Source organism: Aethalodelphis obliquidens, unplaced genomic scaffold (assembly GCF_003676395.1).
Source record: "Aethalodelphis obliquidens isolate GAN/ISIS:26980383/991018 unplaced genomic scaffold, ASM367639v1 scaffold42, whole genome shotgun sequence".
NCBI lineage: Eukaryota > Metazoa > Chordata > Mammalia > Artiodactyla > Delphinidae > Aethalodelphis > Aethalodelphis obliquidens.
In genome coordinates this window covers 16807877-16826531 of record NW_020837986.1, presented here as the reverse complement: position 1 = coordinate 16826531, position 18655 = coordinate 16807877, and positions in this window count along the sequence as shown.

Genomic DNA, 18655 nt, shown 5'->3' with positions numbered 1-18655 from the left:
GGGGGTGAGGGGTGTGCAGAACCAAACAATTTTGTATGTTAGCACTGGCCAATAAGCCAGCAAGGTATCCAATCAGCAGCCTCCACTGGCTGTTCCAAATGTGTGTCTGTAAGAATGTGTGTATCTGTTGGTGTGTCTGTGTCTATGTGTATGAGTGTGTCTTTGTGTCTATGACTGTGTGCCTATGTATGTCTGTGTCCGTATGTGAGTGTGTCTCTTGGGATGTCTATGTGACTGTGTCTGTATGTGTCTATGCCTGTCGGTGTGTCTGTATGTATTATATATGTGTGTCTCTGTATCTTATGCCTTTGTGTGTGTAAGTGTGTTTGTTGTATTTGTCTGTTTGTGTGTGACAAGTGTGTGATGGGGGCTGGCAGGCCTTCCTCTCATTCCAGAGGCTGAGCAAAGCCGGGGAGGGTTGAAGTGTGGCTGGGCATTAGTGTATGGGGAAGGGGCAAAGGGTTGAGCCCCTCAAACACAACCTGCCTCTTGTTTTTCTTTTTCCTCCACCCCAGGTGTTCCTCCCTCCCCACCCCCAGCTCCACAGACTGGCTCATCTCTGAGGGCTACAGCAGCAGGCTTTGAGCAGGAGTGAAGAAGACTCGTGGGTGGGGAGGTCCCCAGCCCCTGTTGCCCTTCTGTTTAGCAGCCTTCTGTTCCCCCCTATTTTAGGCCCCCTCAGTCTGACATAGGCATCACAGCCCCACCCTTGGGTAGCATCCAGTCAGACACAAGAGAAGGACATCGAACAATCCCAGTGACTCCTTGCCACTGGGAGGTTTGATTCAACTTCCACCAGAAGATTTGGGCCGAGGTGGGCATGGACAAGGGTCCTCCAGAGGCCCTGCCCTTTGTCATCCTCCCTGTGCCCTTGCACCTCCCTCCTCTCCCCTCCATCGCTATGGGGACCCACCCACTGACCTCACCCGCTTCCTGCTTCTCCCCGGTGGGGGAGGAGCGAGGAAGGATCAGTTCCGAGTGTGTCCTTTCAGGAGCAGCCTCTCTCTAGGTCACGCTTCCCTCCTCTGGCCTGCACTCAGGATATCTCCCGCCTGTGGATGCCCTCGTTCCCAGCCCTGCCCCTCCAGTTCATCTCTATTGTGCAACTGGAGGAGACTTTAAAAAGTGCAAATCTGGTTCCATTGCTTCACTGCTCCTACACTCTCCGTGATTCCCCATTACCTACAGCAGAAGAGCCAAGTGATCCAAGGCTTGGACTGCCCTTGGCTGACCTCTCAAACTCCCCTTCCCAGCCCTAACCTCCAACCGCATCTGCTGCCCTTCAAGCCCAACTTGCCTTCTCTGCTTCTGAACCTTTGTTCCACCTGGGCTAGCCCCAGCCCTGCCTTGCTTGGCAGGCAGCACCCTTCCTCCCTTGGGCTCTTTGGGAGAAACTGGCCCCTGGGAACCTGTTGTGGGTGCTGTGTCTGCTCAAAGAGCCCCCAGCCCTGGTCACCACCAGGTGGGGCTTTTAGGAAAACTCTTTAGGTCTGGAAGGCAGGAGCAATGCTCCTCTTGCTTGGTGCCTGACCTGCACACCAGCAGGCAGTATTAGGGCAGAGGGTGATATTTGTCTTTAGGACATGTCATTTTCCGCCTAAGCTTATGTGTTCTGTCTCCCCTCCCTCTTGCCCAAGTCCAGCTGCTTGCTCCATCCCAGAGCTTGGGGCAGGCAGACAGAGACACACACAAACCACACACACACACATACACACACACACACACACACACACACACACACACACACACACACACACACACACACACACCTCTCACACATACACCAGGAGGAGGGCAGGTGTTCCCACAGCGTTCCTCGGGAGGAGAGGATGGACAGAAGTCTTTTTCCATCAGTAGACCCTGTTGACTGCACCTCGTGGTGTGCTGGTGCCTATTTGGGTAACTTACCTGCCACTTACGCTGCCACAACACCCTCGGTGGGGAGGGACTCTCCATTCTACAGAGGAGAAAGCTGAGGCTTAGAGAGAAGAGTGCACTGCCCATTTCAGACCCGCTGCTGATTCAGGGCACAGATCGATTCAGTGGGCTGTCTCAGAGTCTGCTCTTGCAGGAGACTGATGAAGGAAAGATGGCACCTGGGCACCCAGACGCAGCCTTTCTGGATAGTTGTCCAGCCCTGCCTGCCCCTCCCTGGGGACGGAAGGTGGGTGGCTCCTGGGACAGAGGCCTCTAGAGTGTTCCTCTACCAGATTCCTGAGGTGCGAGCTTCCTTCCAGGAATGACTCTGCCTGCCCCACCCAGCTGGACTTCCTCTCTGTGGCTCACAGCATCCATCTGCATCATTTTCCTCATTGGAGATGGGAGCGTGGGAGGCCCAGCCTGTGGCCAGGGGTTCAGGATGAGCCCTGGTGGTGCCCTGCCTCCGCTGTCGCATGGGCAGCTGGCACCTCCTCCTTCATAAAAAGAGAGCCCTGGGGTTCCACCTTCCTGCTGAGCCTCCCTAGCACCCTGCCCCAAATGACCCCCAAAGCACCGGAATTGGCCCTGTCTCCCAGAGCTCTGCACTGACACGGCTCCACTTGCAGCTCCTTCTTCAGAGTGATGTTATTAGGGTTCCCAACAGGGACATTGGGAAGACTTCTTGGAGGTGGTGACGCTTGATCTGCATCCTGAAGGATGACTGAGAGAGTCATCCATGTGGAGAAGTGGGCAGAGCATTCCAAGAAGAGGAAGCTGCAGACAAAGGCATGGAGGGTGGAGTGAGCAGGAGGCAGAAAGGAATCAACAGACTCCATAGCTGGATGAGGGGCTGGCTGTGTGTGTGCCTGATGCTTTCAAGTACAGTCCTCCCTTGTGCCCTACCCCAGCAGGCATGCTGGTTCTTTGCTCAGGAACCCTCAACCCCGCTTGTTCAACTTGGACATCTTCTGTTTGGGATCTTTTGTCTCTAGTCCTGACCACCAGGAGTTCAGCTTCACTGCACAACCCTTTCTCTGCTCACGCCTTCACTTACCTTGGGCAGCACCTCCCCTTGCCAGCCCCTGCCCCACAGAATGGCCTCTCTGCTAGGGTATGGGGGTACAGAAAAGGGCCATGACTCTAAGGGAAAAGAAGATGTTGGGGGAGAGAAGATACTTTCCTTTCAGCCATGTTAAGTTGGAGGGAATGCTGTGTAGACAGTGCTGGATGCCCCCTCCCCTATTATCTAGTTTCTTTTTCTTCATAATAGAAACTTCTCTTTTCAGCCATACAGAAGTGTTCCATAGTGTCTTTCAGCTTTTAAAAACTGCTGTTGGTTGCCCATTGTTTCTTGTTCCTCATCCTGCTTTTCTCCATCTTGCTGCCTGGAATGTTGATGGGATGACTGGAGCTCTAACCACCATGTTGGACCATAAGGTTGAGGGATACACCCCAGTGATAGCAGAAAGCGACCAGCAAGGAGACTGGCACTCAGCAATAGCCCATGCCCACCCAGGGCTGAGTACTTGCAGACCTTTAAACGTGAAAGAAAGAAACTCTTTTGTTTAGGACCCTGTATTTTCAGTCTCTGTTACTCATAGCAGAATGTAATCCTATCTGATTTGACCCTAAGGAAAAATGTTAACTAGGCAGTGGGTAATGGACCTGGAGCACAGAGCAGAGTTTGGAGTTGTGGGTAGAAATTTGGCAGCCATTCTCACAGAGATGGGAATTGAAGCCACCAGAGCAATGAGATCAGCAAGACAGAGTGTGCTGTGTGGAAGAGCAGACAAGGCCTGCCCAGGAGGCAGCCTGTCCCTCTCTTGCCCAGAAAGACTGTTCTGGCTCTGCTGCTCAGGTTCATCCACCCGCTTCCGAGGTTTCATGAGGAGGGTTCTGCCTCCTCAGCACACTTCTTGGCTATTATGATGCAGATTAAGGATGTAGGGAGGCTGGGGGAAGACAAGAGGTATATGGACTAGGGTTGGAGGAAATTGTTTGGAAGAGTTTTTAGAGAGATAATTTTAAGAGCAGCTGTGGTGTGTGTGGCAAAGTAGATTGGAGAAGGAAAAAAAAGAGGTTTTATAATGTGCTGTTGTAGTGTGAAAATCCCTTTCGCGGTGTTCAAGAAAACACACAACTTGAAATGTGTTGAAATTACTTTTTTTTTTTTTTTTGCAGTATGCGGGCCTCTCACTGTTGTGGCCTCTCCCATTGCGGAGCACAGGCTCCGGACGCGCAGGCTCAGCGGCCATGGCTCACGGGCCCAGCCGCTCCGCGGCATGTGGGGTCCTCCCGGACCGGGGCACGAACCCGTGTCCCCTGCATCGGCAGGCGGACTCTCAACCACTGCGCCACCAGGGAAGCCCCTGAAATTACTTTTTGATTACTAGACTGGACCTCATCTGTCATAACATCACCTGAGATTGGTCCACTTGGGTGATGGCTTGAGAAGTGCCACACAAGTAATAAAAACCCATTAGAGGGCTTCCCTGGTGGCGCAGTGGTTGAGAGTCCGCCTGCCGATGCAGGGGACGTGGGTTCGTGCCCCGGTCCGGGAAGATCCCACATGCCGCTGAGCGGCTGGGCCCGTGAGACATGGACGCTGAGCCTGCGTGTCCGGAGCCTGTGCTCCACACGGGAGAGGCCACAACAGTGAGAGGCCCGCATACCACAAAAAAAAAAAAAAAAAAAAACCCATTAGAGCAGCAAAAGTAAAGGAGAAGCTCATATCACAGGGGTTTGTATGTTATAGAATGTGGGGGCAGAGGAGTGCATCTGGGCTCCACAAGGGTCTGGAACAAGGAACTGGAAATAGGCCAGCAGCAGGGAGCTGTCGCCCTGGCCACTTTCCTCCTTCTTCTGCTCTCTGTGTATCTGCTAAATTCTTCTCTTGCTGCAGACTGCCTTTTTATTAGACTTCTTTTTAATACCAGTTTTAGATTTACAAAGATAGTGAGCAGATAGTAGGGAGTTCCCGTCTATCCCCTCCCTCACACAGCTTCCCCTATTATTAACATCTTGGACTAGTGTGATGTATTTGTTATAATTAATGAACAAATACTGATACATTATTAACTAGAGTCCATAGTTTACATTAAATTTCACTCTTTATATTGTACATCTGTGGGTTTTGCCAAATACATAATATCAGATATTCACCATTACAGTGTCATATAGAGTAGTTTCACTGCCCTAAAAATCCCCTGTGCTTCACCTATTCTTTCCCCGAATACCTGATGACCACGGATCCTTTTACTGTCTATAGTTTTGCCTTTTTCAAAATGTCAAATAGTAGGAATTATACAATTCCTACTATTCCAAAGGCTATACGATACGTAGCCTTTTCAGACTGGCTTCTTTCACTTAGTAACATGTATTTAAAGTTCCTCCATGTCGTTTCATGGATTGACAGCTCATTTCTTTTTAGTACTGAATAATAATATTCCATTCTATGTATGTAACAGTGTATTTATTCATTCACTCATTGAAGGACAGCTTGGTTGCTTTCAGGTTTTGGCAGTTATAAATAAAGCTTCTATAAACATTTGTGTACTGGGGTTTGTACAGACATAAGTTTTCAACTTAACTGGGGAAATATCTAGAAGTGTGATTGCTGGATCATATGGTAAGACTATATTTAGCTTTGTAAGAAACCACCAAACTATATTCCAAAGTGGCTGTACCATTTTGCATTCCCATCAGCGATGCGTGGGAGTTTTTGTTGCTCCACAACAAAAATCCTTGTCAACATTCGGTGTTGTCAGTGTTCTGGATTTTCACCATTCTGATAGTTGTTGTTTTAATTTGCAGTTCCACAATGACATATGATATTCAGCATCTTTTCATATGCTTATTTGCCATCTATATACCTTCTGTGATGAGGTATCTGTTCAGATGTTTTGCCCATTTTTAAATGGAGTTGTTTGATTTCTTATTGTTGAGCTTTAAGAGTTCTTTGTATATTTTAGATACAATCTTTTATCAGATACGTTTTGCAAATATTTTCTCCCGGTCTGTGCTTGTCTTTTAATTCTCTTAACAGATTGCCTTTTGTTTACTTTTTTTTTCTCCATGCATGTGATCATTCCACAGCTCCTGAATGTATTTGCCCTTCATTTCAGCTACAAGCAGATGCCAAATGGTGTCTCTTAGTCCCAGTTCCAGATTTTTGGGCGAGACTATTATTTTTTTTATTTTTATTTATTTATGGCTGTGTTGGGTCTTCGTTTCTGTGCGAGGGCTTTATCTAGTTGCGGCAAGTGGGGGCCACTCTTCATCGCAGTGCGTGGGCCTCTCACTATCGCGGCCTCTCTTGTTGTGGAGCACAGGCTCCAGACGCACAGGCTCAGTAATTGTGGCTCACGGACCTAGTTGCTCCGCAGCATGTGGGATCTTCCCAGACCAGGGCTGGAACCCGTGTCCCCTGCATTGGCAGGCAGATTCTTAACCACTGCGCCACCAGGGAAGCCCGGAGAGACTATATTATTTGACCAGTTTGCTGAAGTGGGAAATTAATTATGGCTGGTTGGTGTGGTGACATTAAGGTAGCTGGTGGTCTGGGAAATGTAAATTTAGTTGTCTAGCCTTTGCAATACAGGAAAATAAACCAGAAGGAGGTGGGAGAGGAGTGGCAAACCTCCATGTAAACATAGGAGGTGGAGCCTGGTGGGTGTGTGGGGGGCTGCTGCTCTGGTGCTGTAAGTGTAGGTAAAGAAACTCAGCCAATACCGAATGACACAAATCGAAAAGCAAAATTCTCCACACTCAGTTCCACTTCTCAGAACATCTTCCATTTTTAGATACTCCAGAGTCTTAACATCATAGTTTTAAGTAATATGCTTTACTGCTGTTTCTCAATTTAGTAACTCAAAAGAACATCTAATGATGCCTCATCATTAAAGCAAGAATTTAAATCACACTATCTCTCATCTCCCCATGCCTACTTTCTCAATTGTGTTAGTTGTATTATTATTGCAGGCTTATTTTGGTGTTATTCATAGTTGTAAACAGTCTGAGTTTAAAACTTAGTCCTCGTTCATCAACTTCGGACAGAATTTCTTGAGCCCTGCCGCTATATAAAAAGAAATAGCCCCTCTATGCCATCTGCTATCTTCCTTCCCCACCTCCTTCTAATTTCTGTTGGTTTTATCTTTGCATTTCCATGGTCAAAGTTTATAACACTTATATTCTGTACTGTAATTATAATTAAATCTTCCATTCTTTGTCTTTAGGTTGATTCTGAAAACTGAAAACCAACCAATTTTATGATTATATAAGCATTATTTACTGCAGAACCAAGTAATAAGATACCTCTACTGAGAAGGAAGTGTAATGGCATTTCCTCCACCCTATGCTGCTTGAGGAAGAATATTTGGTGTCTCAAATGTTAAGGTTAAGTAGATTCTCTTTTGTTTCACTCCACTAATTGCTCAGAATCATGCTTCAGATGTGTTTGCTCCACATTTGGTTCCTGGAATAGATTTTGTTGTTTCTGGTTTTCTAATTACCTTTTTTTTTTTCTTTGTTTTTGAGAGAAGAAACAGATGTTGCCTCCATTATGTTACCACAAAGTCAACTTGCTATATACACTGTCCCATGCTGGGTTCTTTGTATGTGTAGTGAGATATGGTAGCTGTTGTTGAGTTTATCCAGCATTCCATTCGCCTCTCCTTTCTTTTGGTGAACTGCTGCTCCCCAGTCCAACTGTATGATTTGGGTTTTTTTTCCAATTGCAGTACCTTCAGGAGTGGGCTATACCCAATGCCTGGCAGTTTACCTTGATGGTGACTGATGAGGGCTGGACACACAACTGAGGCAAGAATAATTGGAGTCCAGTGGGATTTGATCAGTGGATATTGAGAGTGAGAAGCACTCACCCCTTTAGCTTCAGGTAAGGCTTGATCCAGGGACTCCAATGATGTCATCAAGGACCCAGGGTCACTATATATCTTTCCTCTGCATTCAGTGTTGTCATCATTCCCTGGCTCCTCATTGTGGTCTGCCAGGAGCAACATGCTTCTCTCATGAAGCAAATGGGGGGGGGGGGGGGGGGGGGTCAATCAAACCCAATCCACAGGACTTGAGAATATAGGAAGGAAATCAGAGTAGTTTTTACCAAAAGAAGAATGAATTCATTTTGTACACCCAAACCACAGATGTTCACACTCCTTCCTATTGAATTCCTTTTTATTTCAGTGATTCTAGCTTAAAATTCCAAGAATTATTTCTTGCTTTTTTTTTCATAGCTTCCCCTTTTTGTTTTATGAATGTAATAGCATTAGAATCTTTCTTTTTATAAATTCTCCTCTGTTCCTTATCTATTTCCTCTGGGATCAGTTTGTTCACCTTTTATTTAATTTATTAAAGAGGCTGTATAGCTGAATAGTTCAGAGTATAATGCAAGAAACAGACTGCCTGGGTTCAGATTCCATCTCTCTGCCCTTTGCTAGCTATGTAAGCCTCAGCCAAGCTATGTTGCCTTTCTGTGACTCCATTTCCCAGAAAGGATAATAATAGCACCTAGCTCAGAGGGTCGTTACATGAGTTACTGAATGTAAAATGCTTAGACCATGGCCGGGCCCACAGTAAGCCCTGAAGAGCTATTTGCTATTCTTTTTTCTTCCTTCCCTCCCTTCCTTCTTTCCTTCCTCCCTCCCCCCACCCTTTCTTTCTTTCTTTTTTCACCATCTCCTTTTATTAAGAATAATGAAAAGGATGGGGCTTCCCTGGTGGCACAGTTGTTGAGAGTCCGCCTGCCGATGCAGGGGACACGGGTTCGTGCCCCGGTCTGGGAAGATCCCACATACCACCGAGAGGCTGGGCCCGTGAGCCATGGCCGCTGAGCCTGCGCATCCAGAGCCTGTGCTCCGCAACGGGAGAGGCCACAACAGTGAGAGGCCCGCGTACCGCAAAAAAAAAAAAAAGAATAATGAAAAGGAAACAAAGATCATTCTCCCAGTCAAATACACTTCTGCTCCCTCTTATTGGTGTTTTTAATGACAACTGCCAGGTAGTATGGGAAACACGCAGTTGCTCCCACCCAGATGTATATCCATTTTATGACATTCTAATGATCCAGTTGCAAGTACATTAAGGTGGGTGCGTGTGTAGATAAATATATTGGATACATATATTTATATATGGCCCATATCTGGACAAGGGCTTGAGATGGTGCAAGACCTTAAAATTACACACACACAAAATGGGCTCTTTGCCCAGTGATATTCTTTTCTTAATCCTTCTCCTTTTGTTGGTTTTTCTCAGTTGTCTGGTAATACTTGGTGACCAGTTCATCTTTAGGACTGAAGGGCAGGGCTGATTGGTATCCGCATTGATGTAGGGTATTTCCTCTGCCCTGGAGCATAAGCAGTGGGCAGGGCGGTGGGGAGTGGTCCATATGTCGCCTACCATCCTTCTGAGGGGTGTTGTCTCCCGTGGAGGGTCCTCTCCTGCTTCCATGCCTGCTCAGGCCTCTGGAGCAGCTTTCTCTCAGGCAGGCTTCAGCTGTGTTTTCCTCTGCCCCCATTTGTGCCTCTTTGCAATCCGCCCTTCTTCTATCTTCTAAAAGCAAATAAAAATCCCTGGACAGTTGATGCCCCCCCCAACCCCCCACCCCAGCCATCGTGTCCTCAGCCCTTCGATGGATTTGCTTCCTTTTCTCTTTCCTCACTGTGCTTTTGGTGGTGTTTGAGGCACTAGGGGTGGTAGAGACATGTTCTCAGCCTGCCATCTTGAACTGGAAGTCTGTGTAGTTGTTTAAGTGTTTCTAACTCCATCCAACTCTGCACATATGGGGTCCTTTGGGGCTGGCAAGTATTCACACTGGACGCCCAGAACTTGCACAGGAAGGAAAAAGGGAGATATTTGTAACTTATGTCTTTTAATCTTCTTGTGAAGTCTACATGGGCCTGTTGACTTCCAAGCCAGTCTCTCAGACCTAGTGGCTGTTTGGGGGAGGAAGGTGGCCCTTCTGTTTCCCTAAGAACTCCAGAGCCTTCAAACTCTCGGGGAACAGAAGTGAGTGAGTACGAGATGTGTGAACAGGGGAGGAGAGCCAGAGGGACAGACCACAGGCTTGGTGGGATACTTGAAAGAGTGAAAATCCAGGGTGTATCTATTAGAGTGAAGGTCATCTTGGCGGGGGGGGGCGGGCAGAGTGGGAGCACAGCCTTCAGTCACTCTCACTTTGCACTCACAGAGCTCTTCTGACAGTCCAGGCCCTGTGGGAAGCTTTTCACACAAGCTGTTGGGAGGCTCCAGGTTCAGAGTGTTTGAGTGAATTCTCTGTGATCACACAGCTGGTGAAGGATATGTCTGGATTTGAACTCAGATCCATACAGGGCCCAGGCTCCTAACCACTGAGCTACATGACTCCCACCTGCCCCCAGGCTGACCAGAGCAGGGTCCCGAAGATCTCTCATGGGTCACTTGGGCTGAACTGTCCACACCTCAGATGTTGCAGTTGGGTCTGAAAGGACAAAGACAAGGAAGCAGAGGGCTCTGGCGCCCTCTGGCGGAGATAGAAGACTCTGCAGAGATGTGGTGGAGGAGTGGGCGGGGCCTGGGCCTGGGATCCTAGTAGGTCCAAGGAATGAATGCTTGAATTAGGGCCCTTGTTGCTCTATATAACAGCAGGGCTTTACCTCCCCTACTCCTTAGTAAAGAGCCCCCAATATTTACCTGTGTGCATCATCTATTGGAATAAAGACATAGGCTCTGTGTCTAACTTCTGGCTAGTGCAACATAAGCAGAAATAAAGTGTGCAATATAAGGAATTATCTTTAAAAGATGGGAGCGTGACCTGCTTTGTTCCTTCCTCCATCCTTCTTTCCGGAATGCAGATATAATGGCTGGAGCTCAAGCAGACATCTGGGACCAGGAGTGGAAACAGCCCATTGGAAAGGACAGAGTAAAAAAATAAGAGGGGGTCTAGTGGTTGAATGCAGTTGCCCTATCAGCCTTGGATGCCAACACTTTATTTGTGGGAGACAGAGATACACTTCTACTTTATTTAAACCACTGTTGTTTTGAAAAAAAATTTATTTATTTGGCTGCACCAAGTCTTAGTTGTGGCATGCGGGATCTTTAGTTGCGGCATGCGGATCTAGTTCCCTGACCAGGGATCAAACCCGGGCCCCCTGCATTGGGACCACCGAGTATTAACCACTGGACCACCAGGGAAGTCCCTTTAAACCACTGTTATTTGGGGTTTTCTGTACTTTAGCCAAACTTTTTTCTTTTCACTTAAAAAAAATTATGCTTGTTCATGCCAGAACAAAAGTAAAAAACATTATCAAAATTTGACTGAGTGCACCGTAAGCCATGAAATAAATTCACTTATAAGCCATTTATTTATGAATAAATTGATTTTTTTTTTTCGGTACGCAGGCCTCTCACTGTTGTGGCCTCTCCCACTGCGGAGCACAGGCTCCCAACGCGCAGGCCCGGCGGCCGTGGCTCACGGGCCCAGCCGCTCTGCAGCATGTGGGATCTTCCTGGACCGGGGCACGAACCCGTGTCCCCTGCATCAGCAGGCAGACTCTAAACCACTGCGCCACCAGGGAAGCCCAGATTTTTGAATTGAATTTAATTTCATATTCAAGATTTTATATTTCAAGTATTGCCACTAAAAAAATATATATTGTTTGGTATCTTTACTCACGTTTTTTCCCAATTCTGAAGCGTTCTGTTATTTTAGGATCTGCCATTCTTAGGACAGATTTTGATCTGATATGTTTAATTATGATGAGGTGGAATTTTTAAGGCTCCTTCATGTCTTTCAATGGTTTGATAGATAGCTCATTTCTCTGAAGAATAGTTCATGACCTGGATGTACTACAGTTTATTTATCCATTCACCTACTGAAGGGCATTCTGGTTGCTTTTAAGTTTTGGCAATTATGAATAAAACTACTATAGACATCTGTGTGCAGGTTTTTGTGTGAGCATAAGTTTTCAACTCAGTTGGATAAATACCAAGGGGTACAATTGCTGGATTGTATGGTAAGTATATGCTTCGTTTTATAAGAAAATTGCCAGACTGTCTTCCAAAGTGGCTGTACCATTTTGCATTCTCACCAGTAACGAATGAGAGTTCCTGTTGTTCCACCTGTTTGCCAGCACCTGGTGTTGTCAGTGTTCTGGATTTCGGCCATTTTAATAGGTGTGTAGTGGTATCTCATTGTTTGTTTGTTTGTTTGTTTGGCGGAGCCATGTGGCTTTTGGGATCTTAGTTCCCTGACCAGGGATCGAACCCCGGGCCCACAGCAGTGAAAGCGTGGAGTCCTAACGACTGGACCACCAGGGAATTCCCATCATTGTTGTTTTAATTTGCATTTCTCTGATGACATTGACGAGGAGCATCTTTTCATGTGTTTATTTTCCATCTGTATATCTCTTTGGTGAGGTCTTATTTATTTTTTTGTAGCTGAAAAAGTTAGCCTTGGGCAAGTATCCTACTTCCCCATGACTTGATTCTCACATCTGGAATGAGGATAATAGTACCTACCTCACAAAGTGCTTGTGAAAGTTAAAAGTACGTATGACAGTGAGACCTACTGAAAAATTACCTAAGAATTTTTTATTTTAAAATTTATTTTAGCAGCTATCGGCTAGGAAAACACTGAAGGGTAATGTTCCCTGACCAGGCAAAGCAGACAAGTCTTTGTTCTCCTTACCCCAAGGAAAGGTAAGCAAGTTCTATCTGTGCTGTTCTGAGACTTAGGCCTTGTATCAGTTTACTACTGTAGCTAACACACAACCACAGAATTCTCAGTGGCATCCAGCAATAAACACATAGATCTGAGCATGTTGGCTCAGTTATGGCTGACTTTGGCTGGGCTTGGCCTATGGGTCTGGTTCAGGTCTGTTCCCCATGTCTCATCTTCTTTGAACTCCAGCAGGTTAGCTGGAGTATAGCCTTTGCTTGGCAATGGAAGAAATGCAAGAGAGCAAGGCCAAATATGCAAGTACACTTCAAGACTTTGTTTATGTTGTGTCCACTCACATCCATTGGCTGGAGTAAGTTACATGGCTAGGTCCAGAATCAAGGGGCGAAGGAATATGCTTTACCCACCATGGAGCTATGGGGTAGATGTGTATAGTCTATAGTGGACTGAAGGGTTGGGGCTGGAAAGTTGCACTCACACAGGCCTAGAGTTGGGGGTGTCTCTGGGCCAACAAGTCTTATGTTGGTGTTGGAGGAGGAAGAAAAGGGATTTTGTTTTCGTCCAAAAAGGAAATGACCTAAGGTCAGGAGTGATGCAGGGGCTACAAAGAGGACAGAGTGATAGAGACCTAATCTCTCTGGGGCCTGAGGATTTCAGGGTAGAATGTCAGGAGACATCTGCTTTGGGCCACTGTGGCCTGGGATCCTGGGTCCATCCTGATTCAAGTTTTTATGTGACTTTTGATCTGCACATGTGGGTTTGCCCACAGGGTACAGAGGGCCTGGTCTGGCTGGATCCCCACCACTACAGATAGGCTGGGGCTGAGCTGAATTAAATTTGAGTTGTGAAACAAAGAAATGTGTTGTCACTTGGATCCAAGATTGCTTGGAGCAATTAACATCTGCCCCACACACCGAGTGCCTGGCACATAGTAGGCCCTCGATAAAATGGGCTCCGGTATCATGACAGTATCGCAGCCATGGCAGGGTCTTTCCTCCTCTGCTTCAGCGGGAGTGGGGGTGCTACTGAAATCCTGTGGGGGGGTGTGGGGGGAGGGACAGTGGGAAAGGGGAGAGGGATTAGAAGCACTCCTCTAGCCTGAGGTTGGGGTCCCTGTGTTCCCCACAACTAGAGCCTGCTTCTTGGAGGGTTGTCCCCAGAGTAGCCAGGTGCAATGAGGGTACTGGGAAGGTCCCAAAGGACCTGGAAAATCAGCACCTTTGTCTAGGTGCCCTGTCACGCTCCCCCACCCCAGGCTGGGCTTGTCTCCTTTCCTGTTGTTAGGAGGAACAGTGTGCAGAAAGCTCCCTTCCTCCTCTCTCAGACTCCCTAAAAAGGCCAAGTGGTGCCCAAAGAGAGGGGTATGGCTATGGCTGGTGAACAGGACCCCTCAGTTCCCACTTTGCTGGATAGGAGGCTCCCACAGGGCCCAAGGTCTCACTTCTGCTTGCTCAAGTCCCAGAGTCCCAGACCTTGAGGGGGCCTTCCCCTGCCTGGGAGGTCTTTCTGGTCTTGGTGTTGTGCAAGGCCGGCAGCTTCCTCCCTGACCAGCCTCCTGGTTGGGCAGTAGGGCTGAGGCTTTGGGAAAAGAGGAAGCAACGCCGAGGCTGGGTCTCCTCTGCAGGAGAGCCAGCAGCACCTCGAGCTCCTAGCCCTGCCCCCTCCATTCTTCTCTCCTGCAGTTTGCCAGCCTTGCAGCCATCTTCCCCTGTGGAGCAGGTACTCCCGTCCCTGGGCCCCGAGGGCGAGCAGAGGCTTGGGAGCAGGGCTGGGCTGGGATTTGCTGGGGGACACCTGGGTGTCCAAGCCCAAGACATTAATCAAAGCTGCACTCATAATCCAAACCCCTGCACAACCCCAAACCACCTCCAACCCACATCCCAATCCCCATCCTAACCGTCACCTTGACTCCTGCCCTGCCCAGCCCCAGTACTTATTCCAACCTTACCTCACCCTCCATTGCATCCTATCCCCAGCCATTTAGTAACAATCATCTCCATCCAGCCCCGGGCCTGACTTGCACGCTCACCCAACACCATCACTCTCAACTCCGTGCCAACCCTAATTCTATTCCAGATCCCAGTCTAACCATTACCTTCACCCCTACCCAACTGCAGCCCGACCCTCACCTTCCCCTCATTTCACTTCATTTGTTACCACTTCATTCATCTGAGCGAAGGCCCCCAGCACCGCCCAGCATAGCTTGGGGGAACGGGCATCCAGGCTAAGAGCATTTACAGTCAGATTCAGGAATGAAATGTGAAACTTTTACTACCCATTTCAAAGCCAATAGACCTCATTTATGGATAATATGGCTTTCCAAGTTAAATGTTTGGCCTATGTTTGAGGCTTTTCGCTATTACGAAGATAATGTACTCCCGGAATTTCCCATCTGTACCTGATTTCTGATCTGTGGAGTAGAGCACTCCAGCTGGCTGTTTCACCCCATTTCCCTCCTTCTCCAGCCTGAATAGGGAAGTTGGGGAGAAGCTCTGGTACTGGGAAATAGAAACTGAATCCTGCACCCAGGCACAGCTGCCTACAGTAAAACTGCCTCTGCCCTTTCTTCCCCAGGCCAAACTTGGCCTCTAGGATCAGAGGTCAGGGACTTGTGGCCCAGCCGGCCCTCCCAGATGTCCTGGGACACTTGCTCTCATATAGACTTTACCCACTCACTTGCTCTCACACAGGCAGCAAACATGGGTGCCCCCCATGTGCCATCCACCCCAACCCAGTGCTGATGCAGTATATACCAGTTCTGGGAGTGGGATTTTAAACTCTGTCTTCAGAGTGCCCAAGACTTGGAGATTGGAGGATGAACCCGGGAACTGTGCTCTCCCAGATGGTCATTGCCTATGGGCTGCAGTGCTCCCTGTCCCCAGTATAGCCACCCCCTCCCCCAGGACCTGCAATCATCCCTCTGCCCCCAGGAGGTGCTGGGTGTGGGTGCCCACCAAGACACCAGCTCAAACCAAGCCCTAGGGGTACCTGCCCCTCAACACCAGGCTTTAAACAAGGACAAGGAGCTCCCTTCCTGGGGTTCTTCTTGCCCTCTCTTTTTTCCAGGAAAGTTCTCTGGGCTGAGGGTGGTCTTTGGGGTGGAACAGGCTGAGCCAATAAGCTGGACTCTGGTGGGACTGACTTCTTGGGTATTGGGACTGGGCTAAGTATAGGTGACATCTACATGATGTGATTTGGGGTGGTTCTAGAAAGGGTCCTCTCAAAAACCCCTGCTCCATTCTGGGGTCAGTATGTCTAAAATCCCACCATTCCTCCTGTAGCTTCAGCACTGCCCCTTCCAGGGCCCCAAATGGGAACATCAGGGGAGCTGGGGACAACATGAACATTGGTGACGCCCCAGCTGTAGAGGAGCTGACCTTGATGCCCAGTGTGGCTCTGGGCCCCAGGGCCACACATGCCCCCAAACATGCCCAGTAGGCTGCTGCTCAGTCCAGCATCCAGGCCATAGCATCCAGGTCATGGGCCCCAGCCTGGGCCAGCATGAGCCTCTCCTGTGGCCAAGGACCAAGTGTGGAGGGTGTGGATACATCTTCCTGGGAGAGGAGCAGGAAAAGGACTGCCCAAAGAACTGAGGATGAGCCTCTGGGCCTCAGCAAATGACCAGACCTGTCTGCAGGAGCAGCCTAGCCAGGGACCCAAGTCAACTAAAGGACGGGGCTCTGCCTGTTCTTCCCTCAGTTTTGCCTTTACTGTGCTCCCTCTCTTCACACTTGGCTAGTCATCCTGACAGGCAGTTCAGGCCCTATCCAGGCTCTGGGCTTCTGTTCAGCCTCTCCCCAGGTGTGCCCCCTGGCAGCTACCAGAATCAGCTGGGCCCCACCCCTGAGACAGATAGGTTAGGGGCTGGGAGATGTCATGAGTTTCCTGTTCCCACTTCCAGCCTCCCCAGGCCCTTCCCGTCAATCTGTAGAGTCAGCATTTAGGACCAGGAAGGATTGCAAAGTTGGCAACATGGGTTTTTTATGTGTATGTTGTAAAATATACATAACCTAACCATTTTTTAAGTGTTTTAACCATTTTTTCAGTGTACATTTCAGTGACATTAAGTACATTCATAATACTGTGTAACCATCCTTACTGCCTATTTCCAGAACTTTTTCATCATCCAAAATAGAGACTCTATACCTATTAAACATTAACTCCCCAGTCCCTCCTCTCTCCAGCCCCTGGTAACCTTTATTCCACTTTCTGTCTCTACGAGTTTGCCTGTTCTAGGTACCTCGTATAAGTGGATGCATACCATATTTGCCCTTTTGTGCCTGGCTTATTTCACTTAGCATAATGTTTTTAAGGTTCGTCCATGTGTGTAGTATTTGTCAGAATTTCATTCCTTCCTATGGCTGAATACTATTCTGTTGTATGGATATATCACATTGATCTGTTGATGGACACTTGGGTTGCTTCTACTTTTTGGCTATTATGAATAACTCTGCTATGAACATGTGTGCAAGTATCTGTTTAAGCCCCTGTTTTCGATTCTTTTGGGTATATAACCAGGGGTGGAGTTGCTGGATCATATGGTAAGCTATGTCTGACTTTTTGAGGAAACACAAAACTGTTTTCCAGAGGGGCTGCACAATTTTACATTTCCACCAACAGTACCTGAAGCTTCCAATTTCTCCACAGCCTTGCCAACACTTGTTATTTTCTGGTTTTGTTTGTTTGTTTACAGTGTGAAGTGGTAGCCCATTGTGGTTTTGATTTGCATTTCCCTAATGACTAATGATGCTGAGCATCTTTTCATGGGTTTATTGGCCATTCGTATATCATCTTTGGAGAAATGTCTATACAAGTCTTTAGCTCATTTTTTTGAATTTGGGATGTTTGGTGGGGGGGGTTCTCCTTGAATTGTAGGAGTTCTTTATATATTCCAGATGTTAATCCCTTATCACCTATATGATTTGCACCTATTTTCTCCCATTCTGTGGGTTGACTTTTCTCTCTCTTGATAGTGCCCTTTGATGCAAAAAAGTTTTTCATTTTGATCAAATTCAATTTATCTATTTTTTCTTTTGTTGCTTGTACTTTTGGTGTCATACTTAAGAAATTGTTGCCTGTTATTAGGTCATGAAGATTTTCACCCACTTTCTTCTAACAGTTTTATAGTTTCAGTTATATGTGTTTCTGGCATCTCTCCCCTTTGGATTCATATCTGTTGCACCTCTTAGAGCCCCCATCTCCACCAGGGGCACTCTATGGCGGAGGGCCTGCCTTCTTGTGCATGGTATACAGTAGGCATTTAACTCCTGTTTGTAGGATATATGTTGGGCAGGGTCCTTGTGACCCCTGTCACACCTAGACTTGCCCTGCCACCAACTCTAAACCACCAAGGACCACACCCTTCTCTTGCCCACTACTGCCGGGGGGCTCTGCACTGCTGCAGGACACATGTCCTCAGTCCCAGGTCCTGAGAAATGGGTGCTCACAGCTACCAAGGACAAGGCAAGCACAGAGGTGGCTCTGGAGTGGCTAAAGACCCCAAAGGGGAGGTTTCAGCTAGAAGCCACCTTGAAGACTGAATAAGATTTCAGCAGGCTAAGATCATTTGTGGTGAGGCCAGAGCTGGTCAGCTGGAGAGCTCATGGGCAGACAGGATTGGCCCCACAGTGGGAACTTGTTCCAGGGTGGCCCCAGGGGGAGCAGGAAATGGGGGCAGAGCTGGGAGTAGGAAAGGAAGAGCTTTCAGGGTTGTATGGGGAACCACATCTCACGGGCAATGGGGAGCCACAGAAGACTTTTGAGCAGGGGAGTGACTCTTAAAGGCTGCACTTTCATAAGCGCTCAGTCAAGCCCCATTATGGTCTATAGCTGGTAAGACTGGTGGTAGGGAGACAAGTCTAAAGTAAGAAACCATCATTTTTGCTGGATGCCTTGGAGCAAGTCACTGGGCCTCTCTGGGCTCCAGTTCCTGGTGACTTGGGTGGCAGGGAGGGGGCAGGGAAGTGGGGGAAAGGAAGAAACAGCTGTTCATCCTTGAGGGGCCTGGGAAAGCAGAACTTAGGGCGGGGCCAAGAGACAGACAGAGGACTTTCTGGGGCATGCCAC